Source organism: Biomphalaria glabrata, chromosome 13 (genome assembly GCF_947242115.1).
Source record: "Biomphalaria glabrata chromosome 13, xgBioGlab47.1, whole genome shotgun sequence".
Taxonomy (NCBI): Eukaryota; Metazoa; Mollusca; class Gastropoda; family Planorbidae; genus Biomphalaria; species Biomphalaria glabrata.
In genome coordinates this window covers 38,658,866-38,677,904 of record NC_074723.1, presented here as the reverse complement: position 1 = coordinate 38,677,904, position 19,039 = coordinate 38,658,866, and the positions used below count along the sequence as shown (strand labels likewise).

At 34.6% G+C, this 19,039-nt stretch overlaps 1 pseudogene; it reads right to left on the bottom strand.

Annotated features, from left to right (window-relative positions):
* Positions 1–19,039, bottom strand: part of LOC129922578 (THO complex subunit 2-like) — a 33,107-nt pseudogene that overhangs the window by 7,429 nt on the left and 6,639 nt on the right.

Below are 19,039 nucleotides of genomic sequence, written 5' to 3'. Positions count from 1 at the left end.
ATCATAAGAACAGGAGATCTAGCCTTGAAAACTTAACTAACTGGCTACTTAATGTCCAGGAGATCTAACCATGAGAACTAACTGACTACTTAATGTCCAAGTTGGTCACAAGATTCCATCCCACTAAAGAAATGATGGAGGGCTAGCCCAAAAATAAATTGGTCAGTAAGAAGTTCACAGGAAGAGAAAGTTAAAAAAAAAAGGTAGATGAATAATCAACTTTCCTAACTGATCCTGAACTATTGATATTACAGTTGACTTTGTACCTCTTTCCTCCAAATGTTTGGGTGACGGCTCAGCACTATGTCTGTGGGAGGATGTGCTCAAGTTGTGGCTTGCACTGCTCCCTTCGTAGTCTTTCACCCTGGATGAATGTCTCTCTTCCTCCTTGGCAAAGGCTTCATGTTCTTTCCTCTCATGCTTCTCTTCTTTGGCTTTCTCTTTGGCCAGCTTGGTTGCTTCCCTGTCTTAGCGGTCACTTTTCTTCAATTTCTCCTCCTTGGGCGTTTTGGGCCTAACTGAGTCCTCAGTCTGATCTGTGCCTGCCTGCCTGTGGTATTGGTCAGGACTATCTCGAGCTTCTTTCTTTACTCTAACAAAATTGAAATAAATATTACAAGTTAAATCTGGGTTTAGTAAAAAAACATGAAAAAATGTATTTTACTAACAAAGAAAAAAAGAACGATGCATTTATTGTACAGATCAATTGGGTTGGGATGTTTGTACAATTTAAATTGTCATTTGACAATTGTGGTAAAGTTTAAAATAAAGTCATAAACAAAGAAAACTAGCACAAGAGAACCACAATTTAGATATAACACAAAGGAGAAACTAGAACTCCATTCTTCAACCTGATCAAACCACATGAAAGAAAAAGAAGAATTATGTAAATAGAAAATGTGAGGAAGTTTGCTTTCCTTTAGCGCCAACTAGAACTGACAAGTTCAAGAAGTGACAGGTTCAAGAAGTGACAGACCTATAACCCTATAACTCCAATTAAAAGCAAATATTAAGAAAAAAAACTCAGATCAAAACTGTATGAAATATTTTGAATATGACAAAATTAATTAAAAAAATGTTAAAAACAAGTATATAATACCAACAAACATAGATAGAATGGAAGAATGATGCAGTACCTAGAGCAGGTAGAAGCAGTAGTCTGTGAAATAAAAGTCACTTGATGTCAGTTTACCAGTGTAGATTCTCTTTTTTCTCTGCTGCTCTCTTCTCTCTTTCACTTTCTGTAGCTCTCTTCTCTTCTCTTGAACTGAGTTCAGGTTTGACATCTTTGGAGCGTCCTGTTCAACATAAGACAAATATCACAAATGAATAAAAAAGATCAGAAGAATCATTGATCCTAAAAATATTTGACAAGTTTAAGCCTGCCTTAAAATCTACATCTCTCTCAATCACTGATCCTAAAAACGTTCGACAGGTTTTAAACAAATTTAAGCCTGCCTTACCATCAACATCTCTCTTAGTACTGATTCCTGATGAGCTGTCTGACTGCCACTGCTGTTGTGTCTGATTCTGTGCTTCTGTATTGTTGGTTTTCTTTGGCTTAGGGAAGAAATATGTTTCATTACTTTCACACCGGGTAGATAAAAAATGTATTTTAAATAGTCCATTCATTGGTCTATGTATATAGTAAAGCTGTAGAAAGCATTGTTATATTTTTTAAAATAAAATTAATGTTGTGAATGTGCATACAGTTTGACAACAGACTCACTTCTTTTATATGGAATTCCGTTTCTTGTACCCAAGTTGGTTTCTTGCTCATTAACTGTCCAGCATACCTAGCATAGCATTACATAAACATTTGTGAAGGTAGGCAAATATACATATACAAAGGCATTTATAAAATTAGACTAAACTATCAGGCAACTCATGTCTAGTTTTAGCTATAATAGATTGTTCTTTCTTACAATATAACTAATGCATAAATATCTGGTCTTTTATCCTTCTCCTCTTTACTAAGTTTATCCACTCGTCTTTCTATGGCCATTCCAATCTGAGTCATTCTTGGAAAGTTAGGCAAAATCTGAGAGAAAACAAAATGTTATGTCACACAACTATATGTAAAGTAGAACAGCTGATAGGTTATTTACAAGACAATGTAAGGCAAGTGAATAAAGAAATGACCAATGTTGGGATTGTTAAAACAGATACAAAGTTAGGGATAATACTGTGTAGTGAATATTGGTAACTCAGTATGCTCACAATGATGTGAACATGGTCATCATTTTTTTAAAAATACCAGCAGATAATTAGTGAGAACTAAATGAAAACAGTTCACCAGATCAAACTGTCTCCAGTACAAGATCTGACAGGAGAAACCAATTAGATACTCAGTACAAGATCTGACAGGAGAAACCAATTAGATACTCAGTACAAGATCTAACAGGAGAAGACAATTTGATACTGGGCCACAAAGGGACATTTTTTCTGTATCAAACAAAACTTGATTCAGCCCATACAGTAACAGTTGCTTTGACATACAAGCAAATAATGACCTGAAAGAGAAGTTCAAGTCCAACAATTTTTTTTGTTTCACCTGAAGCAGCATTTACCTTCAAAAACTATTAGCTGCTGAAATTGTGTCTTTATTTTCTTTTACATACTTATGCAAGCAGGTATTTTCTTGTCTGAAAATAAAACTAGCCTGACCTTGTTGAAGACTAGTCTTTAAGACTATTGAATGAATCTTTCATTCTAGACACATCTACAAAACTATTAAATTGGGTTCAATTCTAATAGTTAGCTTCTCAATTTTTGATGACATCCTATCATCACCATCAACAATTACCTATAATAATCATTTGATACAAAAATAATCTCAGAATCTTCATTATCTGAAAGCAAGAACTTATCAAGAATTTACTTTGGTCAAAACAATCAAAGAATTTCTCATCTGACTGTAGTTCTTGGACTCCAAACATGTGATCACAGACTAAAGAAAGAAAAAGGTAACAGTTAGCCTATTTAACCAGTCTAACTAGAAAAGCCAATGCAAATCCATGTTTTGGGCACCCTAGATTCTGGATCTAGCACAGGGGTTGTACTAAAGGTATAAGAGATGGAGGCACTGAGCTCTGTCTGACACAGGCTTTGTCTGCTCTGGTTTTATACTGTTGATGCACAAAATATTTTTTAAAATTTTTAGATATATATTTTTAAAAAAAGGGGGGGGGGGGCAATTCTGTATTATTAAACATGATGAATAATGTCTGCTTATACATTGAGCAATTTCTATAAGCTTTTTGAAATCTGTTTTTTTTTCTATGGAGGATCCTTACTATATAAAGAAAAATAAGAAAAAACAGGTGTGAGAAGACCCATTGGCAGCCACATACTCCTATCAAGGTTAGTATAGGGGGGGGGTAAAGAGTTAATCATACTCCTCACATTAGTAATGCTCTTATAGCTACCCCACCAGATCTGACTGTTTAACAAAAGAAGGGAAGGGTATCAGTCCCCAAAAGTCCACACTCTAACCCTAAACCTAAACGCAAAGACATTTGATTTTAAAGTCTTCACCTTAGTTAGCCTAAAATGCCATTTATGACAAACATGTCTGTAATTAACATAATCAAGTCTGTTCATTTTGTTATTCACATCAGTTCCTTTACGGAAGACTGTTAGAAAACCTGGAAAGTTGAAGCACTCCTGAAAGTAAAAAAAAAAAGTATAAAGTGAATAACTGGCCTAGAAAAATGTTAGCACATCTTAGCATGTCTTATCAGAGAGAAAGATTGTTCACCTTTTCATAGATAGCTGGACTGCTGTGCCACCTCATGACAGTCTCTAAAGCACTGCACAGAAATCTGCCATAACGTCAAGCCTCATTATCAGTACAGCTAGTCAAAAACAATTTACAAAAAGTTTCAGGCTCTATAGAAATCTAAAATTAGAAAAAAAAATCAATCTGGATTGAACAGGTTAGGTTTTTTGCATGATTACCCGACATCTACATATCTTAAAACAACAGTATGGGGTGGAGTTTATGTATTTAAAATACTGGTGCAAACATATATAAATATATTGTAATTTGAATGAATTCCAACTACAAATATTGTAGATAGAACGTGCCCAATACTTACCCTATCATAAGTAATAAGAGTGGAAAAATTGGGTGTTTTTAAATTATGAAGAACTTGTATAAAATGACCACAGTATATGGCATCACTGGCAGTGAAACAACAGTGTGGAAACAAGCAATACTGAAGTAGATTGGTGGTCATCTCAGACTTGAGAGTCCCTGGGAAACCAGAGTTAGAACAAGATCAGATATGGGTACAAACGTATCAATGTATGTATATGTGTGTGTGCATGTGTGAGTACCTGTGGGAAACCAAGAATGTTTCTCCTCTTCTAGTCTCTCCATCACTCTCTGGACATGCTCCACCTGCCTCCTAGCTTCATCTTTCAATCTGTCAGTTAAGATCTTGCATCTTTCTTGCTCTTTACGTTTCTTGCTGACAGGCTGCGAGAATTGAATATCATAACCAGGTTGTTATTGATTTCTGAAGAAACTATTATACAGAATCAAATCCCAGGCCATCATATAGAATACATTGACTACAAAAAGATAGGTCCAAAAATACTTGCATTGGAATTGGGCAATTACATCAACATGTTTTCTATAGACCATAGATGTCTAAATAGATCACAATTTTTTTTTTATTATTTAAATCATAGTTGTGGCTTTGTTTTTCAACATACAATTATACAGAAGACAAGCAATCAAGGACAGACTAAACAAGGTGACTGAGAGATAAAGTGCTTGACTTTCAAACAAGGACAGACTAAACAAGGTGACTGAGAGATAAAGTGCTTGACTTTCAAACAAGGACAGACTAAACAAGGTGACTGAGAGATAAAGTGCTTGACATTCAAACAAGGACAAACTAAACAAGGTGACAGAGATAAAGTGCTTGACTTTCAAACAAGGACAAACTAAACAAGGTGACAGAGATAAAGTGCTTGACTTTCAAACAAGGACAGACTAAACAAGGTGACTGAGAGATAAAGTGCTTGACTTTCAAACAAGGACAGACTAAACAAGGTGACAGAGATAAAGTGCTTGACTTTCAAACAAGGACAAACTAAACAAGGTGACAGAGATAAAGTGCTTGACATTCAAACAAGGACAGACTAAACAAGGTGACTGAGAGATAAAGTGCTTGACTTTCAAACAAGGACAGACTAAACAAGGTGACAGATATAAAGTGCTTGACTTTCAAACAAGGACAGACTAAACAAGGTGACTGAGAGATAAAGTGCTTGACTTTCAAACAAGGACAGACTAAACAAGGTGACTGAGAGATAAAGTGCTTGACTTTCAAACAAGGACAGACTAAACAAGGTGACTGAGAGATAAAGTGCTTGACTTTCAAACAAGGACAGACTAAACAAGGTGACTGAGAGATAAAGTGCTTGACTTTCAAACAAGGACAGACTAAGCAAGGTGACTGAGAGATAAAGTGCTTGACTTTCAAACAAGGACAGACTAAACAAGGTGACTGAGAGATAAAGTGCTTGACTTTCAAACAAGGACAGACTAAACAAGGTGACTGAGAGATAAAGTGCTTGACTTTCAAACAAGGACAGACTAAACAAGATGACTGAGAGATAAAGTGCTTGACTTTCAAACAAGGACAGACTAAACAAGGTGACTGAGAGATAAAGTGCTTGACTTTCAAACAAGGACAGACTAAACAAGGTGACTGAGAGATAAAGTGCTTGACTTTCAAACAAGGACAGACTAAACAAGGTGACTGAGAGATAAAGTGCTTGACTTTCAAACAAGGACAGACTAAACAAGGTGACTGAGAGATAAAGTGCTTGACTTTCAAACAAGGACAGACTAAACAAGGTGACTGAGAGATAAAGTGCTTAAATTTCAAACAAGGACAGACTAAACAAGGTGACTGAGAGATAAAGTGCTTGACTTTCAAACAAGGACAGACTAAACAAGATGACTGAGAGATAAAGTGCTTGACTTTCATAAGGACAGACTAAACAAGGTGACTGAGAGATAAAGTGCTTGACTTTCAAACAAGGACAGACTAAACAAGGTGACTGAGAGATAAAGTGCTTGACTTTCAAACAAGGACAGACTAAACAAGGTGACTGAGAGATAAAGTGCTTGACTTTCAAACAAGGACAGACTAAACAAGGTGACTGAGAGATAAAGTGCTTGACTTTCAAACAAGGACAGACTAAACAAGGTGACTGAGAGATAAAGTGCTTAAATTTCAAACAAGGGCAGACTAAACAAGGTGACTGAGAGATAAAGTGCTTGACTTTCAAACAAGGACAAACTAAACAAGGTGACAGAGATAAAGTGCTTGACTTTCAAACAAGGACAGACTAAACAAGGTGACTGAGAGATAAAGTGCTTGATTTTCAAACAAGGACAGACTAAACAAGGTGACTGAGAGATAAAGTGCTTGACTTTCAAACAAGGACAGACTAAACAAGGTGACTGAGAGATAAAGTGCTTGACTTTCAAACAAGGACAGACTAAACAAGGTGACTGAGAGATAAAGTGCTTGACTTTCAAACAAGGACAGACTAAACAAGGTTACTGAGAGATAAAGTGCTTAAATTTCAAACAAGGGCAGACTAAACAAGGTGACTGAGAGATAAAGTGCTTGACTTTCAAACAAGGACAAACTAAACAAGGTGACAGAGATAAAGTGCTTGACTTTCAAACAAGGACAGACTAAACAAGGTGACTGAGAGATAAAGTGCTTGACTTTCAAACAAGGACAGACTAAACAAGGTGACTGAGAGATAAAGTGCTTGACTTTCAAACAAGGACAGACTAAACAAGGTGACTGAGAGATAAAGTGCTTGACTTTCAAACAAGGACAGACTAAACAAGGTGACTGAGAGATAAAGTGCTTGACTTTCAAACAAGGACAAACTAAACAAGGTGACAGAGATAAAGAGCTTGACTTTCAAACAAGGACAGACTAAACAAGGTGACAGAGATAAAGTGCTTGACTTTCAAACAAGGACAGACTAAACAAGGTGACTGAGAGATAAAGTGCTTGACTTTCAAACAAGGACAGACTAAACAAGGTGACTGAGAGATAAAGTGCTTGACTTTCAAACAAGGACAAACTAAACAAGGTGACAGAGATAAAGTGCTTGACTTTCAAACAAGGACAGACTAAACAAGGTGACTGAGAGATAAAGTGCTTGACTTTCAAACAAGGACAGACTAAGCAAGGTGACAGAGATAAAGTGCTCTACTTTCAAACAAGGACAGACTAAACAAGGTGACTGAGAGATAAAGTGCTTGACTTTCAAACAAGGACAGACTAAACAAGGCGACTGAGAGATAAAGTGCTTGACTTTCAAACAAGGACAGACTAAACAAGGTGACAGAGATAAAGTGCTTGACTTTCAAACAAGGACAGACTAAACAAGGTGACTGAGAGATAAAGTGCTTGACATTCAAACAAGGACAAACTAAACAAGGTGACAGAGATAAAGTGCTTGACTTTCAAACAAGGACAAACTAAACAAGGTGACTGAGAGATAAAGTGCTTAAATTTCAAACAAGGACAGACTAAACAAGGTGACTGAGAGATAAAGTGCTTGACTTTCAAACAAGGACAGACTAAACAAGGTGACTGAGAGATAAAGTGCTTGACTTTCAAACAAGGACAGACTAAACAAGGTGACAGAGATAAAGTGCTTGACTTTCAAACAAGGACAAACTAAACAAGGTGACAGAGATAAAGTGCTTGACTTTCAAACAAGGACAGACTAAACAAGGTGACTGAGAGATAAAGTGCTTGACTTTCAAACAAGGACAGACTAAACAAGGTGACAGATATAAAGTGCTTGACTTTCAAACAAGGACAGACTAAACAAGGTGACTGAGAGATAAAGTGCTTGACTTTCAAACAAGGACAGACTAAACAAGGTGACTGAGAGATAAAGTGCTTGACTTTCAAACAAGGACAGACTAAACAAGGTGACTGAGAGATAAAGTGCTTGACTTTCAAACAAGGACAGACTAAACAAGGTGACTGAGAGATAAAGTGCTTGACTTTCAAACAAGGACAGACTAAGCAAGGTGACTGAGAGATAAAGTGCTTGACTTTCAAACAAGGACAGACTAAACAAGGTGACTGAGAGATAAAGTGCTTGACTTTCAAACAAGGACAGACTAAACAAGGCGACTGAGAGATAAAGTGCTTGACTTTCAAACAAGGACAGACTAAACAAGGTGACTGAGAGATAAAGTGCTTGACTTTCAAACAAGGAGTTCCTGTTTCAAATCTATGTGAATACTGGGATTTTTAATTTTGGGACTTGGTTGGTTGTTGTGCTGGCCATAGAAACAGATGATAATTACATCATCTGCCCTTCAGATTGCAGTCTGAAAAGGGAACTTACTTATTTTTTAAACGAGGTGGCAATTAATTTAAATGTCTGGCTAACTTTTATTGGCTGCCAACACAAATGGTTAGAATGATAAAGGAATGATAATGTGAAATGTGTTTAATTTTCTTGAAGTATACAGAATTAATAACATTATATCACATCTAGTCTACATACCATGTCTTTGTTAGCTTCCACTGTACTGATTTGATTTTCCTGCAGAAGATCTGTTTCTCATAAGCACCTTTAGGAACATACAAGTCATACATGGACAGTGACCAGAAAGTGATGTAGAACTGTGGCCTGGAACAAGGAAACATTCATTGGGTTACACAAGGGAATCAATCATTCATTCTTGAATCAAGCTGGGCTGCTATGTAAGACTTACGTCAGGTCATCCCAAATTTTAGATGAAAACACTGGCTTGATGGCTTCAACCACTGGTCCCATAACCTCTTTGTAAGCATTAATGTAGCAAATGGTCTAGAATCAATGAGAGACACAAAAAAATGTTTTATGTAAAAAGAAAATGAGTAGAAAAAGACAAAAGATTGAACAATATACTAAAAGCTACCTTATGATTCTTTTTGTCCTTCAACTTTTTCAGTTCATCATATTTGACCTGTAATGAGATGTAGAGACTTGGGTTCACTCTCTTAAGTATTGCACAACAGTCATTAGTATATTAAACTTTTTTTTTAAAACAAAAAGTGAAAGTTAAAGACTCCAGGGTAAATGATGATGCAGTGTGGCTTAGCACAATGACCTTGACTTCACCAGCTGTAGCTGCATACCCATCTAGAGTAAAAAACCATAATGCTTCACCAAGACCCAATCTGTGACTTTTGATTCAAAAGGCTCAACACTTTATCAATCAACTACCCTGCCAAACTTAAAAATGGAGTACTTAAGAATAATTATAAGAACAATTTAAAGATGAAAAGAATTATTTGCTTTTCAAAGAAAAAAATTAAGAAACATATTGTTATACTAAATCTGGGCAGACAATTCAATTTGAAGCTTACATTGATAGCATGTGCATAGAGAAGTTTGGAGAGAAAGAAGGCAGCTGAATGAGGGATACGGTAGGTTGATAACAAGACATCAATGGGAGGTAATCTCTTCACAAACTCTTCTGTACTGAGTTGCATGAAGAGGAAACTTTCTTGTCATATTTTCCACTGTCACTAACAACTAAGATGGGCTGTGAGGTTGAGTGGCATGAACTGCTTGGACATGTAACAAGGGGCATAAGTTTGAATCTCAATGTACATCAGGAAATTTTTATATTGACATGTGATCGTGTTGTGTTTGCTGAGCGCCCAAATAAAAAAGAAGCACAAAAACTTTCTCCCAGACACCCTCTTTTTTTTTAAATTCTTTTTACTTGGCTACAATGTCAAAATAATTACAAGTGCATGAAAATATTAATAAGGAAGCATGGTCAAGAGGCTAAGTACGCTTGAACTTGGATTGGCTACCTATGAAGGGGGCTCGAGGTTCAAAATCAGACTAAAGGCAGCATAGAAAAACCTTCTCCCAGATACCCCCATCCCCTCCCACTGGTCCACAAATGAAATTGGACCATAGCACTCTGAGCCTGCTAAATAGCATGAAAGTAGCACTATATAAAAGCTATAATTTTACATAGAAAAAGAATTATATACAGACAAATGAACACATTTGATGAAGTTAATGAAAATGTGTGCCATTGCCTACCTGATCATAGAGTTTTCCAACTAGTTTTAAATGTTTGTTGACATCTTCAGCAAATACAGTGCTGTCTCTCTGCTGAGACATCAACAAGCACAAAGATAGGCAAGGTCGTGCTCTAACAATGTGTCTTTTAAGCGAGTAGAAGATTTTTTTGTGTTCCGAATTTGAGAAAAGATGCTGCCCTGTAAAGTACACAAAATGCATGAGTATAATAAGATTGTACATTCTGCGTGTTCAATGACACTATTACTTGAGATGAACTGTACCTCTTGTCTGACCAGCTCTCCACCAGCCATTGCTTCCAACTGATCATCTGTGACTTTTTCAGAGATTTCCACCCCAGCCATTTTTTGCACCACCTCTCTCAAGAGCAGTAGATCAATGCTAGAAATACAATGTATAGCATACAATGTATAGCTGTGTCAATAATTCTTTTACAAATTTACATTCAAGTGATGCTAGGGATGATGCTCCAAAAAATATTTCATTAAAACTAATGTATTACTTTGGAGCCAGAGTGAGATATTCATGTTATATGTTTTCATCCTGTCTTTCTCTGGATTAGCAATGGCTTCAATGATACAAACTGTTTCTAATGTAAGGATCATTAAGTATTATTTATTATTCATGTTTAATTGTTTGACATTTTTAAAATAGAATGTATGCATTATTTTAACCAAACAGAATAAATAAACTCATAAAATGGAAAACTAGAGATTATCCCATGTCATAATCATAGGGAAAAATATTTTAAAGAACATTATTGTAACAACACTTTTTTCTCTGTAAAATAAATTTAAAAAAAAAAATCAGGAAATTCAATACATCTAGGGGAAAAATTTAAATGCAACAATTGAAAGCCCTGTTCAAGAGACAAAAAGGTTTATACAGTTTTAAGATATTTTTGTTAGCCAAGATTAATCTTTTCAAACTAATGTAGTAAATGACTACAACATTAAATTACACTTGAAGAGTTAAAGAACATCCAGACCACTTTAAAGGATACATGTTAACATGTCATAAGAAATAGTTGTCAGGTACTTGAGGGAGTCAACTACTGGACCAATCAAGTTATCATACCGCTGGATCTGGTTCAAAATCTAAAGATAGTGATCACAAATTTGTAGAACATTTACTCAATCAAAAAATCTAAAAGATATTTTACAATGGATATGATGATCCTTACACAGCGACAAATAAATTGTAAGAAAAAAATATACATGCATATACTACATATTCAAATACAATGCTAGGATTACTATGACTCAACTTGCCTAACTGTCGACCAGAGGGTTTCACCGTCTCTTTAGAAAGACGCCTACAGAAAAAAAAGGAGATTGTTTAAAAACATGTCTACCCTAACTTTATGATTTATGAATTTTCGAATCAAGTATCTCAATTTAATTGAGAATCCTATTTATAAACACAAACTATAGGCAGTTCATGGCAGTGTTAGGATTAAATACAAGAGAAAGCAAGGGCAATAATTGTCTAAACATCTCAGGACACAAGTTTTAGACTTACTTCATGATGTATTTGGCTCTATCCAGACAATCTGCTCTTGTACTCGTAAGTATTGGATACAAGAAAAAACTCTAATTTTTCCATGTCCCATAGAGATGATATCTGAATGGTAAAAGAAAGTTGTTTTTTTTTGCTTTCATTAAGCCTCTAAGTGGGCAACACATTTTCTAGGTAGGGCAACAAGAAAAATGTTATTGCTAAAGGGAGGCACACACAAAAATCTAAAAGATGACGCCCACTTCGATAAAAACAAGTGTCCATGATCATAAGATAATTACAGATGTAGCAACATTAGCTTTCTCACCTTATCTCATATGGATAGAGCTTTAGTAGAGTCCACAATTCTTCCGCCATTGAAGAAGAAGGGAAAGAGATGATAGCAGGACTTCTTCAAGAGCATTTAAAAACCCATAGTAAGCAATTTCATCCTCTGGACCAATGCCACCGGAGTGATGCTGAAATTGTCATTTAAAATTATGTTCACTCTGTTCTAAAATACACACTCAGGCTATAACTGTATTCAGTGTTAGCTTGGTTTAAAAAGTGTTGAAAAGTAATTTTTCATTTAATCTATTCATGATCTTTATATTTAAAAGTTTTTAATAACCCATTGTAACAGAATGTTGTACTATTCATTTCAGTTCTAAACATAATTTATTTTGTAATACCATTTTGTATATGGGAATTCTAATACTTTGTCTTAGATATAATAGAATTATGTGCTGGTGATTACTTAAGGGATATTAATTGAATATGATCTTGCTTCTAATTGTAATTCATTTAAATATTTATGAAAAAATAATTAGTTGAACAATATTTTTTTTTAATTGCAAAATAAGATAATCATATTTACAAAAACATTAAAATTATATTTGGAACCTGAAAGTGCTTACCTTTGACATGAAGGCTTTAGCCTATCTCATTATTTTCACCATCAAAATAGGATCCTGAGAAGCATATGGACCAGGTAATACAACATTGGCATGGCTAAGTGATAGAGCTGGTGATAGTTGTAGGCTAGAGGACAATCACAGGATTCTACTTTCTTAACTCTCCACTTGGCTAACACAGATGCTAACCCTATGTTCCTGAAAGACAAGAAATTACGATAATAAAACTAGTTGTTTTTTAAAATTCTTATGAAAAAAAAAGTCAGTAAAACATCATACTGATATTAGTTCTATTTAGAAATGTAAACTTACTTTTCATATAGAGGTTCTATCACTCTATTTACTAATGAGCAAAGGGCATAGGAGATGGATGGATGAACCAAAACAAAGTTTTCAGGCAGCCTGTCAATGATGGCCCTAGCATTCTCCCAGGCTCCTATTTCTAGCAAAGCTTCACACAGACCAAGTTTTTGAATGTTTTCTCTCTGAAAACAAAAAGATAGCCAAACTTACTTAAGTCATATTGTTAACCACTTCTTATTAATATATATTCTTTAATCTTTCAAAACAAAGAAACATGTTTTGTTATTCTAAAGCACAAACTTAACATTGTCATTAATTCTGCATGTGTTTTTAGTAAAGATGAAGTTAACCTTTCAGACTTTACAATCTATGGGGTGGATGATGTAAAGGTCATTTGTTGCCAGGTCCACTGTTAACAAGGGTGTCATGTGGCCAGCACAACAACCAACCACCTTTACTTTTCCCCAACTAATGTCAGGCAGAGCTGGATGGACTCAGAGGTGCTCTAAAGATTCTGAGATAAAAAATCTCACTCTACATCAGGATTCAAACCCAGGAAGCCAAGAGCTTTATCACTCAGCCACCACATCTACTAAGTGTATTTAACCATTTTGTCACATCATTGTTTGATAGTTAGTGACATGTATTTTGTTGGGAAGCACGAAGTAAATGGTATATTCATGTTCACAATGTTTGACGTGGGAAACAAGCATTCACAGTTGAATTGTGGGCAAGAAATCTCGTTCTAGAATTTTAACCACATGGGTAGAGGCAGTGATCGCCATGTTCTTAAACTGTAAGGATGTCTAATGTAGTTGATTCAATAGTTTAATACCAGTTGTTTACTTAGAATATTTCATTGGATTTATGAAGCATCATATGTAATTCTTTATGGCTGGAATTGCCAGTGAACTGTTTTTGTATTTTATAGTAAATAAATCTTGTCAGCTAACCAAGGTCTTATTTGATGAATTTTAATATGTGTTGTTCTGTATGAATTGGAGTGGACTTGTGTGACATCAAGTAGTACAAAATTCATCTTTACTTACACTACTATATACAATCAAACGTCACATAATAGCAGTGACACCATTGTTATACTACTAAGCTCAAATACAAACTGTCACCACCTCAAAGTTGGTGCCATACAGAGATACACTATTTTGATATTACCAGTTTAATTCACAATTCATGGTTTCTGAAGGTGAACACTTTTAACCTTAAGCTAAGTAGTTACTTGATAGCAGTCAGTAAGGGGCAGGCATTGAAGGTAGTCACTTGAGAAAGTTATTGCAAGCAGTCACTATAGAGTTATTATAAAGCAGTTGACATTTGTAAGTTTTTAAGTTATTACTATTTTTGTCAAGTATTTCTATAAAGGATTATTACTGATTATTCTTGGATTGTGTATCAAATTTCCTATGTAGTGTTGTTATATACATATACATTAAACATATTTGTGTCTGCTACATTAAGTGTTATTTCCTTATTTATGAGAGCTGTATAAATGTGCAAATATTCATCCTGATAATGTCTACAGCAGTGATGCTCAACCTTATTCGACCTGCGGGCCATTTTAACTTTCGAAACGCGTGTCGCGGGCCACATCAACAAAAAGGTACGAAAAATGAAATCAAAATTCACCTGAAACTATTTGAAACTATTGAATCTAGTACTTACATTAATTAATGGGATACTAAAAGTCTATCATTTTTTACGCATCTTAAAATGGTTTCATTTCTCTACTTAAAATGTGAGCAACATTTTAGCTACCTTTACCACCAACTTATTTTCTTGTCTCTTTTCGGTAAATATTCTCATCGGTCCTCCAATCTCTAGGCGTAGTTTAACCAAGACGCGGCTCAAACCAAGAAGGCCTTCATATTTGTTTTATAATGCCGATGTATATGGGGTTTTTGTTTGTTTGAAACAGCCCTAGAGACTTTCTTTACAAAACAAATATGTTGGCTTATTATCATGTCCCACAAAAAAAGATCCATTCACTTTAACTGGTAGACTCTGCATTCAGAGTTCCATTTCATAAACTCGCAAACGCTCACTCGTTAAAGGTCGTGGTATCAATCCATCACAGAAAAAGTGAGGGTCCTAACGAAGGTAAAGATACATTTACAACTATTTTTAATGGGGGAGGATTTTCTACTTTTTGTGCCGACATTTCGGCGGGCCGGATGGAACCATATGGCGGGCCGGTTCTGGCCCGCGGACCGTACTTTGGGCATCACTGGTCTACAGTATATAACTCATTATAATATGAACCCACCCAACCACCATCTAAAATAACATGGTGACACAAACAAAACACAAAAATTAAAAGACATAGAAAGTAGAAATAATGGCATACAATTTTGAAATGTTTATACTAATGAACTAATAGCTTTAACTACTGCTAGACCTTACCAAATCAATAATCTGTTGTTCTTCTTCTTTCTTTTCATCCTCTTTTTTATCAGCCAATATCACAGTACTCAGCTTTTTAGCATAGGCTTTGGCATCTGAAACTTCTTTGTTGTGAAATGGAATTATTTCAGAGTCTGCTGGTAATAACTGTCAAATTCACAACCATAATATTACCAGTACATCCAATACAGAAGAGCCAAATTTAGCCCATAAACAACAGCGTAAAAACAAATTATAAAAATGTTTAGAATGACAACTACAAGCATTTGGAAAAAGATTTCTTTAAGTAAAAAAAAAAAAAATACAAGTTGGATGTTTTTGAAAGCTGTGAGGCATATTTTCATGTATTTTATACCCTGCATATAATTGTCACCTGCACAAATTACAAATTAAGTAGAAACAAAATAGTACGAACAACACCATTACATACCCCACATGTGCAAAGTGTGACTAAATTACTGGTAAATAAAGTACCATCATTGGTACTATTTGTTTTCTTGAGGTTTATAATGAGATGCTCATAAAGCTTTCCAATGTACACATAAACAAAAACACAGCAAACTGTATAAAGGTATAAAGACACACCAGTATGTTGATAGGTTCCGTTATGCTTTGTTTATGAATAAAATAATTCTTGTTAACCCAGTACCTTTTTACACTGGCACAGCTGCCATTCATTTGTAAAAATTGTATAACCCACAATAACTATATGCAAGAAAATACAGTAGATGTACAAGTTCAGAGTATTTACCAAAATCAACTTACATAAGGATACAAGTCATCTAGATCTACCAGCTCATTCTTTAATAAAAGTGCTGCACATGTGAACAATGATTTGGGAGTGCGCCAGTCAGCAGACTGAGAAATAGAACAATTTAAATGAAACAATGTCAGGATAAACAAAACACAAATATGTTGACAAGTTTCATGATGATAGCTTTAATTCTTCACATAAACTTTTATCCTAACAATGGCTCAGACAGCAGAACAAAGAGTATTACCTCTCTGAAGTGAAATTTAAATCCTAGAATATGGCACAAAGTCAACTTGTCTATAATGTATGCGCGCAGGAGTGGAACATAGAAGAGGCTCTCTTCAGGATGGCATTCAAAAGCTTCAAGGATAACGTCTAACATGCGGTTAGGATGAAGATCAAAACAACCTAAAAAAATATAAAGAAAACAAAAGTTGATAATTAAGTTACTAATTTACGCCCTTTTGAATTTTAAAGTTGAAAATTAATTTGACTGGTTTTTATTATATCATAATGGACCAATGAGTTACCAATCAATGATTGAATATTCTGCAGCACTTGTTCCCAGGAAATCTTGAGATTGAAATCTGGATTTAATTTAGTGATTAATTTTGAGTAGCCTTCACTTTCTTCTCTTAACAAATTAAACTTCTGCTGCTTGTAACTGAAAAAAAAAATAATAATAATTATAACACAGTAGCTCATGCTTGCATAGAATTTCAAAACTATTTGTAGGCTATGATTCACATTCTGTAAACAAAAATAATAGAAAGAAGAATAAAATTGGAACCAAATTAATTGCATAACATTTGGAAACCATTATTTTTAAACAGCTCTATTGCTAACTAGCACAGCACCTTTGCTAATCACCTCATCTTAATATTTTAATAATTGCTAATCACCTCATCTTAATATTTTAATAATTGCTAATCACCTCATCTTAATATTTTAATAATTCCTATTTACAACTGACTAAAGTTGTGTTCTGGTTTAAACATTTGAAGGTTAGGGATTTGGAGGGGTCAGGGTTGCATACCAGGTATGCCTTTAAGCAGGTTCCACTGTATTCCTAATTCCAATCAACAACTTACTAAAGTCGAGTTTTGGTCTTCACATATTTCTGATTATATCCAACTTGAGAACTGACTAAACCAACCAACTCTAAGGAGTCTTGGTCTAATCTTTCTTTTAAAAGGCAATCAGCTATAATAGTGTTCTGAAATAGTACATAAAAATACTTTTTTAAAAATACAACACTACTATTAATTAAAATATTGTTTTCTTCATATACTGCTGTTTAAAAAAAAAAAAAAAAAAAAAAAAACATTTATTAGATGAAAAGGCACACACTTTAAAAATCTATAATAAAATAAAACTAGCACAGATTATTATCATGCCTGAAATAAAATGAAATGAAACAAAGACCAAAATGAATAAGGATTTAAACACACTTTTTAAAAAATAGAAACTAAATGCACCCATTTATCTGATGACTGATTCTGTCAAACAATGTTCTTTATGGATTTCTTCTGATAAAAACATTTTTTTCTAAGACAAATAGCTTACTCGTAATGCCCCAACTAGTGTAATAAATTTCTCTCTTGTCAATTCATCAGAGCAAGCAGTTTCAACATCTGAAATGAAAAAAAATCAATTAGTGTTAAATATATGTACAGAAGCCTTAATTTTTAGATTCCATTTACTTAGTGTTAGTGTGCTTTAAAAAAATAGAGGAGTCTTACCCACTATTTCCAGTACATCAGCAAGTGTAGATGGTAGCCATGGAAATGTTTCCTGAAATAAAAGACTTGGTGCAATATATGCCCAGATTGGTTTTTTAAAATATATAACATCTATCCTAGTTATAGTATATAACATCTATCCTAGTTATAATGAAAAAGAAAGGAAAAAGAACAATAGGCAGACAGAAAAAGTGAAGGGCAGACATCAAAGAAAGGACAGGCCTGTTGTTAAAAAAGATTCTAGTCATGGTTACAAAAAGAAAAAAGGAATGGAGAAAAAAAAGCAGATCATGTGTAGTGCCCCAACAGACTAAAGGATGAGTGGTGGTGGTTCAGCATTGACAACAAGTTTGATTTTTTTAAAATGATTTTTATTTTATAGCAATTTAAAAGTAAATTAAGGAGTGGAGATGCACCTTTGAGAAGACTATTTTAAATGAAATATCACATATGTATGCTAGGTTTCAATCCTTAGGAGTATCTACATATAATATATATTATATAGATAGTCTAGATCTAGTTACAGTTATATTGCATTACTTAGAACTCAATTTTACTTCAACTCCAACAGTTCAAGTCAGTTGTGAAGCTGAGATTGTTTAAATTTTAGTGTTTTGACTAACTTTACTTAAGTTTGAATGGCAGTTACTGAGTGAGTTACTGATTACTTACTGATAACTGTTACGTGAGTCACTGTACAGTGTAAATAATAACTTCTAGACTCTAGCTAGTAACTAGACTAGTCTAGTAGTAAGTCAAGTAGTACTACTTATCACTACTACTAGACTAGTACTGAGTAGTAGTGTAGAACTTGAACTTCTAGTTCTAGATCTAGATTATAGATCTACTATGATTATAGTATTTTATAGTATAGTAATAGTATAACTAGACGAGTAGATCTAGATTATTTAATAAGTTTAGAGTTCTACATTTAAGTGTAGTGTTCACAGACTGAGAGGAGTCTGAGTACTCTCAACTCTAGTCTGAGTAAGTTGAACTTGGAAGTTTCAGTGGAAGTGTCACCAGTGAGAGCAATTATAGTCTATGGGTAAAATCCGCAGGTCGCCATTGCCAGCTAGGCGTCCTTATCTACCTTTTGTTGGCAGTGGCCAGGGAATGGTGTGAGGTGGTTTTATTATAATCTTATCTTTTAAATTACAGACACGTCTTCAGGAAGATAGGCTAATTACGTCAAATGCGCTTCATGTGTCAATCTAGTCATGCATGTTAATAAGTGGCTTTTGAATCGCTATGTTTGTTGGCCCTTTTGGATGAAGCCTACTAATAGC